The sequence below is a fragment of the Cornus florida genome, unplaced genomic scaffold (assembly GCF_030987335.1).
Source record: "Cornus florida cultivar Cherokee Brave unplaced genomic scaffold, ASM3098733v1 CherokeeBrave_3.0.0_Hap2_Chr08, whole genome shotgun sequence".
Taxonomy (NCBI): Eukaryota; Viridiplantae; Streptophyta; class Magnoliopsida; order Cornales; family Cornaceae; genus Cornus; species Cornus florida.
The window spans coordinates 43,852,851-43,862,841 of record NW_026775578.1 but is presented as its reverse complement, the minus strand read 5'-3'; positions in this window follow the sequence as shown (position 1 = coordinate 43,862,841).

Here is a 9,991-nt window from a genome sequence, read left to right as displayed (position 1 = left end):
AACTTTAACTATATGTATATTGGTTCATACCAACTCTACTAATACCATTCATTATACTACTGGTGAATGTGAGCACCCTCGTGCGATCCTTTACCTTCAAGCTTCAATATCTCCTTTCTTGGGGTTGCTGATATCTCCTCCCTTAGGATCCTCTTCAGAATCCTACTCTTCGCTTACCTCCTTTTTGAGAACAGCTGAAGTTGTGTTGGTCCCGATAAGCGGTGACCTAACACCTACACCTTAATCCTTCCTTGGCATATACTTTCTAAGTAATGCTAACCTTGGAACTTCACCTTCGATCCTAAGTTATACTTCTGGCAAAGAACTCGACAACCTTTTCCGTTACTCCTTTGGGTCCGTATTGCTTTCGCCTTGAACCCCTTCTTCCTTCTCGGGTCAACCACTCTGTATCTACAGAATTCAATTGACATCAACTCCTCCTAACGATCCGTAACGAGAGTACAACAAATCCTAACATGGCTCTAAGTTTTAAGAGACGCAACGCGGAAGTCTTATAACGAAAACACTCCTAAGGACACTAGAACCAGGAGTGCTCTGATACCAACTGTGATACTCACGGATTTCCGGATGCGGGTTGGCCAGGCCCATGCCCGATAACCCGAGGATATCAAATCAATTAGCAATTTAACGAACACAGAATACAATATAGGAAACAGGAATGAATAAAATTTTGCTGAAAGAACTAAAATGAAAATCCTTTCATGGAAAAAAACCTCCTAATAAACTTTATATGCAAGAACTAGTTTGAATACACCAACTTCTCCTTTACTTCTAATACAACTCGGGAATCCATCTCGTGGACCCCTACTAAAAATATTCCAATACTGAACATGAACAACTGCAAAGAAAACCAATGATCATAATGAGAAGAAAGTACTCCTACGTCGTCGGTGGAGTGAATAACTGTATCTGCTCAGCACAATTAAGCTCTAAGCCTGGAACTGACGAACACCTGTAAAAATAAGAGTGGCTCAGGCCCACATGCAAGTTCTATCCTAACTGCAATCCAGACAGTGACCCGATACGCAGATACACCCTAGCTATCTCAGCAATAGCTATCTAGTCCATACATATATAAATATCCACACTAAGGGACATTCACTGGACTATGTAGGGGGTCTCAACCTGAATAGAAGGCAACATGCAAAAACGCACCCAAAGGTGGGCATGAGTACCTAGACCTAACAGGGTATACCTCAACCTACTATAACCAGCTACGCATCCACTGCATATATGCACCCTAACCAACGAGTCTGAGACTCAAGCTCATCTCGCGGTACCATAATCATAGATTTAAAATCAGTCCAAACCAGAGTATGTCATTCAATTTCTTTGTTGATCTGACATAAGACGTATAATCAGTTAACCACTCAACTTATTCAGTTGATATGAGTTAACTCCAAACAACAATAAATCCAAATGGTCACTCAACTTACTCAGTTGATCTGAATTAAACAAAATTAGGATTCAATATTTTACAATCCCTTCCTTTAATCCAATAGGTTAGGTTTATGCGTTTTGAGCTAAACCATCCCTAGTATGACACCGTCCCATACCGGTGCATACAATCCTCCATATCCATGTAATTGACAGAATATATATTAATCCAGCAATTAAAATCTAAAACCATGTAAAAATTACAGCCTATGATAAGTAGTACAGCAATTTAATATCCAAAACCAAAAGCCAGGTAATTGCAGAATAATTCATATAATACTTCAGCAATTTCAATTCAAAGCCATCATCCAGTTAATTGTAGAATAATATATACGATTTCACAATTAACATCCAAAACCATGTAAATTACAACATATAAATTAAATTTTAGCAATTCATAGTCCAAACCAATATTCAAATAATTGCAGAACTGTGTTTAACAAATCCAAGCTTATAACCATATAGTTGCAGGAACCGATTTAATAGTTCAACAAATAGCATCCCGGGCATACATAGATCAGAACTAATAATTAAATGACCTTCTCATGCATTTTAAACAAGTTTAATAATCATGCTAAATCCGATCAAATTGTTAAACTTTAATTAAGCAATTAATCCGTCTTCCATCTGTTAACAGCATAGAAAGTTCATTAATTTTATATTGTTTGTCCTACTGATTTAGAAATCAACTTTAATTAGTTCAAGGTTTTAATCACACCCAAAATTAAATATTTAACCCCTCTATGAAGTCCCATTAAATTTCTGAAATTTAAACAAGCCACTCAGTTCCTTTCTTCTGTTAATAGCATGCACAGTTGCATATTTTTACACTGCTTCATCCTTTATCATAGAAACTTAAACCATGCATTAATAAGTTTAATAACACTTAGAATTAACCATTTAGACCCTCTGTAAAACCCCAGAGTCAACAGAACAGTTCCCATGCTCCAACAGTAAATAAACTGTTCGTAAAAAAAAAAAATTCAGAGAACACTATTGAAAAGAGCCTTCTCCAAAAAAACTGGAGAATGCTCTAAACCACCTAGAGCCTTCTCTAAAAAAACTAGAGAAGGCTCTAAATCACCTAGAGCAGGCTCCACATTTTAGAGCCTTCTCTTTCTCCCTTTGAGCCTTCTCCTTTGCTTCCTATTCCACCTGCATAATTGCATCTCTTATGCACTGAAAGCTTATAACAATACCTAGATTGCATGTTAATCATCTTAGTCTACTTCCCACATAATTCCATACTCAAGAATCGTCCACACAGTGCACCCAAAAATCCACAATCGAACCAAACAATGCACAAAACTGCTTCTGTAAACAAATAGGATCACAGAGCCTTTTCCAAAATAGTGGAGAAGGCTCAATTTGCCTAGAGCCGGCTCTCCAACAAGGGGGAGCCGGCTCTCCTTGCCTAGAGCCGGCTCTCTCCATGGGAGAGCCGGCTCTCTCCCTTTTGAGAGCCTCGACTTTGTCCCTCTTCGTTTCCGACCATCTGCCTCGTCTCCGGCCCTTTCCTACCCCTTTGTTCTTCCTTAAAACTTGTCCTCACTGTCTAATATATATACAATGTTAATCCCCAGTCCTTAATTTACCACAGTACAAGTTAATATAGTGATATAAAACAACGACCAATTTAATACTTTGAAACAAACAACGAAGAACAGAGTTGCAAGAATTGTTTTCAGACAATATGCACATATACAGATGATCTAATTAACATATTCCAAGCATGTAAGATTCAATTAAAATTCAAATACAATCCTAGAGATCATCAAAGGATGCACAGAACACGGGCAAAGGGAGAGAGACAGAATAGAACTTGCCTTTCGGTTTCGGTTTAAAACCTTTCAACATCGTCTTCTTTCTAGGTTTTCCGACGACCTTAGTTGCTGTTGAATCTCCTCTACTGCTCTTGGTTTAACCCCATGAGCAACTCAATCCTTTCTCCTTGGTCCAACCTTTAATGCATAACGGAAATCCTAACGAAACTCTCTCTCTCTCTTCCACACAATACCCTCTCTATTTCTCTATGTCTTTATATACGAATAGGGTTTTAAAAAACCCCTTGCAAAATAATCACAGTATATTTATAGGCATATATAAAACCTACGTCTACTTATATTCAGAGATGGAATCACAACTAAACCCTAGTCGGCCAATTTTGTTATACGATTTAAAACCCTAGAATTTATAATACACCTTAAATGACCGTAATATTATAATTTAATTAATAATTATTACTAATTATTAACCTAATCCACATATACATATATACCCATATATACATGTATATATTTCCATGGGTACCCATTTACACTATCCAAAAGTCCGTGAATCCTAACCAAGCCCAACCTTGTTTTAAAAAATAAATAAATAAAACAATGGATTTAATTAAACATTTCAAAGGCCTCTTAAGTATATAATTCAATTAGAACAAAGAATTCAATTAACCAATTAAACATTCCAACACAACAACTAATCATTTAAATCAAATAAAAAAAATAATTAAACACAAAATCAAATAAACATACAAAAATGCCCTAAAAATAATTTAAATTCCAATTTTATCCTTTTGAAAACTAGGGGTATTACAATATATAAATGATTATATATATATATATATATATATATATATATATATATATATAAAGATATAAAGTAACCATATTAGTTTTATTTTATTTTTCTCTTACTTATCTTTCACGCCAGTTTTAGGAGTTGTAATGGGATGGGGATTAGGGTTTTATTTTATGCCTATATATATACATATTATAAGTCTGTATAGGGTTGTTAAAAACCATTAAGTAGACATAGAGAGAGGACGTGAAAAATATCGAGAGAAAGAGAGAGTCGAGAGTTTTGAGAAGAAGAAAGAGATTCGGCCAAGGGGTTCAAGGCCAAACCCAAGGGAAAGAAAGAGAGGGTTGTGCGTGGGCTAGAGTGTGCAGCAGGGAGGTTTGAAGGTCATCAAGAGTTGCAGGAAAATTAGAGAAGAAGAAGATTTGAGGTTTTCGTTCCGAAACCTCGAAAGCAAGTTCTTCTCTTACTCTCTCCCTTTGATATGTGTTTCTATACATGCCTAGGGTATTCCAGGAGACTTAAACAATTAAACTAAATTATTATGCATGCTTAATTGAACTAAAACAGAGGATTGTATGATTTTAATTCTATGTTCTTGATTTCTTTATTTTTAGATTTTTTATGCATGAACTGTTGTTTAAGTTGAATCTTTGCATTCTAAAACACTTAAAATAATTTAGTATGGACGTATGGGATTTAGATTGGGGCTTAAGACCCTTAACTATGGAGTTTCTAGGGTTTACAAAGGTTGAACCAACGAAGAAGACGAAGTCCAGGCAAACCGAGCCGACTCAGTTGCTAACCCAACCGACTTGAGTGGAATTGAGTCGACTGAGTTGGGGCCTCATGACAAGCAGAGCCGACTCGGTTGGTAACCGAGTCGACTCAATTGGCAATCGAGCCGACTCGGTTGGGCTGCGACTTGGGTTTTTGAGTGTCAATGGCCAGAATTGGTTTAAATTGGATTTAATCCTTACAGATGGGTTTAATGGACTTGGGGAAAATCCTAGAATGCATAAAATACCTATATATACTAAGGAGGTGAGTAGTTCGGAAGTTAAATAACCTATATGTTGTTTAAATTGGATGAAATGATTAATTTAATTGCTTTAACATTTGAAATTAATGTTTATATGGTTCTAAACAATGTTTATGAAACTTTATATTATTTATCTTAGATGTAGGTTAATTATTTGAAAAGTAAGTTAGCTACATGTTATTTAAACTGTTGTATTGCCTAAATAAATGCAATATTTATCTGTATGATGTGTATCATAATATCTCTGGATTAATTGATGTATTATTATTCTATTGTATCATTTATTGGACTATTTAGATTAATGCATCAGTATGGGATGGTGGCATTCTAGGGACGGATTAACCAAAGAAGTTAAGTCCTACTTACTTGTATTTATTAAGGACGGATTAACTAATATGTTAAGTCCTACCTATTTATGTCAGGCCACTTATCAGATGAATGACATTTTATTATACGGATTATATATATATATATATATATATATATATATATATATATATATATATATATATATTTATGAGTCATGATATGAGCTTGAATCTCAGGATTAATGATTAGGGAGTGTATATTGCCTTGGGAAGTCGCGTTGGTTGTAGGGGTTGTTAAGTACCCTGGTAGGTTTAGGTATTCAGGCCCACTACATGTGCGTTTTGCATATTACATTCTATTCAGGTTGAGTCCGCCCTACATTCCAACGGTAACCCTTTAATGTGTATCTATATATATACATATGGACTATTTAGCTATTGTTGAGTTGACTAGGGTGTATACGTGTATTGGGTCTCCGCTTGGATTGTAGTAGAGCAGAACTTGTTCGTGGACCTGGCCCACTATTATTTTTCAGGTGTTCGACAGTTCTAGTCTTAGAGCTTGATCGTGCCGAGCAGAGACAATCATCATCACTCTATCGACCTGATGTAGGGTTCTATCTATGTTATCTTCTTTTCAGTTTTATTTCCAGTAGGGATATTATTAGGGGTCCACTTGATGGATTCCTGAGTTGTAATGATATCGGAGGTTTTGGATATTTTTTCATTTGGAGAAGTATCTATTATTTAACTTAAGAATTTATTATTTAGTTTCTCTTTCTGCTCTTGTATTTATTCTTAGTTATTTATCTTTTGTATATTCAATGCTTGTTTATTACTTAATTGTTTGATGTCCCTCAGGTTTGGGCTTGGCCTAATCAACCTATATCTCGGAGTCGAGGGGTATCACACCACATTCCTAAATAAATTAAATATCCTAAGCAAGTAGTAATGCATGAAAATTTTAAAAGCAATATTTTATAAATAACTCACCACTCATATTTGTCATTGTAAGTTTTGAAACATATGTCATTAATTCATCGAACTATGTCATCAATCCAATATTGCACGTCTATCTCCTTTGAAATACTATGACAATTTTGTGTGGGGAAGTTTGTAAGAGGATTCTTATTTAAATAGACGTTAAAAATAACCATCTATATAGGTAACCCCATCATCATGGTAACCCTTATATTAAAACCCTTATATTTATTCAAATGCAGCCTTTTAAATGGTTACCCGTCCTTTAAATGGGAACCCTTCCTTTTTACAACCTTAAAATGGTAACCGGCATAAATGGTATCCCTTCATTTTTTAACCAGCCTGACAGAAATTCATTACCCAGTCTACTCAATTAATTGTACAGAGTATAAGTGAATTTCTTGGTGCACACAATTCATAATATATCCTTTTTGCAACCTTTAAATGGTAACCGGCACAAATAGTATCCTTTCATTTTTGAACAAGCCTGACAACAATTCATTACTCAGTCTACTCAATTAATTGTACAGAGTATAAGTGAATATCTTATTGCACACAATTCAGAATATAAAACCAGCCTTACTCATCTACTAACATCCATAAATGTGGTAGAAAGTAATCATTTCCACACTTAATGGATGATGAAGGTTGAAAACAATTTGAAGTCCCTCAGTTGTTGATTGTATTGAAGGATGGTATAAGGTGTTTTTCCTTCTTATTACAGTCTTAATGTATGGTTTGGAGGCACCATCTTCTGATTGGGGGACAACTATCCAAAATCTGTCAAAGCAATGCCTCGACATCGCTATTACGTTGTATTTATTGGTTGGAATGTAAGTATATTTACGAAGTTGGAAGAAACAAAAGCACAAACGTGAGGGTTTCCTAATGCTGAGTATTATCGTTATGATAGTCATGAAGAGGCTGTTCAAGCTTTAGGTCAATGAAACATGTAGGCTTATAGGGAAGTTTCCAAGTCTGAAGGTCAGTCGCAAGTTGAGGTTGTAGACGTAAGTCAACCATAACCAGTACACAATGTCAATCGCCTTCCATGCCAACTACAAACATCCCCTGAACAGTGTATGAGGTATGCCGAGTTAAGACATCAACGGGGTGTCATTGTTGTCGAGTGTAGAAGAGTAAGAGTGGTATTCTTAGAGTGTGTCACCTTAATTGAAATGGAACAGTCAAGAGAGACAGATATGGAATCCCTGATTGTTCAAATCAAACGTGAGATCTATCAATTATATGTTAGATGGCGTAAGATGGAGAAGTTTTCAAAGGTGAACAACACATATGAGCATCCAAACGAAGAGTTTGAAAATATTATGAATGACCCAGACCTAAAATCCGATTCGGAATTGTCAGATTTTTCGGACTCCGAGGATGATGACTTTGAAATTCTACCGCCAAGGAGTCGTGAAAAAAGTAAGTGAACTTCCTTATTGGCAAGTATGGTGTAGTACATTAATGGTTCACAATTTATAATGTATGCAATGGTAATATTCTTATGTGTGTGAACTAGTATTGAATGTTTGATTCTCATTAATGAAGTGCCTGCATGTGTAAAATGTCTTCTATAACCACACCTTATGTCTTTTATAAAGTTGACTTTCTCTTTAGTTATTGGTGGGATTGACTCACATAACCACCCATTATGTCTTTTATAAGTGTGGTATCAACTTTGTATGACTAACATGCAGTAATGACAATGGAGTAAGTGGAAAGCACAATAATACATATTTAAGATATAAGACTTAATAAATATTTAAATAACACACTGCTTCATTGATAATTAAATTTAACACAATACATAAAAAATTCGTGTCAACCCACAGAAACACCAACCTATAAAATATTATGTCTGAAGTAGTATGGATGCAAATATTCTGCTACTTACGAATTTATTGGGATTTTCTCTATAACTGTAGAACGAAACTATGTAGATAACTATTGGGATAACCGGTACATATGTATTTGCAAAATCCCAATAAAATAACTTAAGAAGTATATTTGGATTCTATTACTTTGGGCCTTTAAAATTAACTTACGAATTTATTGGGATATTCCATATAACTTTGGAACCAAAATATGTACATAATCATTGGGATTGTTTCTACATATGTATTTGCATAAGACTGTAACTTAAAAGGTTTATTTGGATTGTATTACTTTTGCCCTGCAAAAATTGAAAATATTTTAGACAACAAGTCAATTATGTCTAAAGTAGTGTGGATGCAAGTACTCTCTTACTTACGAATTAATTAGGATTTTTGTCATAACTTTGGAACGAAACAATGTACATAAACCAATTATATTTCAATGCATTTGTCTCAATTCAAATACTTAATTCACATGCATTTCAACCAATTACATTTCATAATGTATGATAAAAAAGACTTATCATGCATTTTGATAATACACAAAATTATACAAATTTGGCCAACCCACGCAAATTAGAAAAGCCAACAACAATTAAGTAGAGTTAAATCAACAACATCATAAAAACAATTTCAATTACATATTGGAATGATTGTCAATAATCAAAGAGTCGTTCAATTGGTCGGTTCATCTCCGAGATTGGCATTTAGGACGTTGGCCTGACACTCGATTCATAATTATTTACATCTATTGTCTTTGAATATAATCATGGGACAAAATGCAATCCAATTAGATGAAATCACAAGACACACAAAAAAATTCCTTAAAAAATAAATATAAACTTAATGTGTGGAGGAGGACAATTAAGTACCTTATCACTTCTGAAACCATCAGCGTATCATTCCTTGTGTGAATAATGAGTATTGGAATTGCATGAATCGCCAAAAAAGCTCTGTAACATTATATAGTTTTCCTTATATATTATAAGCCATCAATTAAATAATGATGCAACCTTGTATATTGCAATTTATATGCTTGTTCCACCTTAACAACACACTTGCCTGGTTAGTTAATAGAGTACTTACTTTACCACCATTAATAGGGGGTTGTAAGGCTGTTTCCAAAACCTTGTGTTATGCATTACACGTTGTTGTGGCGTCACATAACTTTCATCATTGAGAAATTCAGCAAGAATTTCACAGCCCTATAAAATAAATGATGTAAAACCTTTTACGAGAGGATTCCTTGTAACTATAATGAACATGTTAAGCAAAGTGTTGAAAATTGTTATGTTACAATATTGACATTGACTAACAGGTGGTAGGGGATTGTTCGACTATGACTACTACCACCTGCCTCTCCGGATGCAAGGGCTTCATTGAAATTCTACAACACAATTATGAGAATTATTAAGTATGCATAATTTAATAGACAAAACTGGTATTACTTATAAAACTGCGTGGAAAAATAGTAAGGGGATAAAAGTACCTGAACCTAAACTGTTTGTTTAGTTGATTTCGTCTTATTGCTACTCTTTAGCTCCGTGGTGGTTTTAACCTCTTAAATTTTCCTTTACGTGTATCTTTACACTTGAGGCTATTGGGGATTTTGTTAGGTTTTTTTGTTGCTCCCCAAATTTTGGTTTTTGGGTTTACCACCACTATAAATTGCATTCCTCTCATCAAACCTACGACTACAACTTGTTTGGGCATGTTTTTTTTTCCATTCCATAACTTTCACT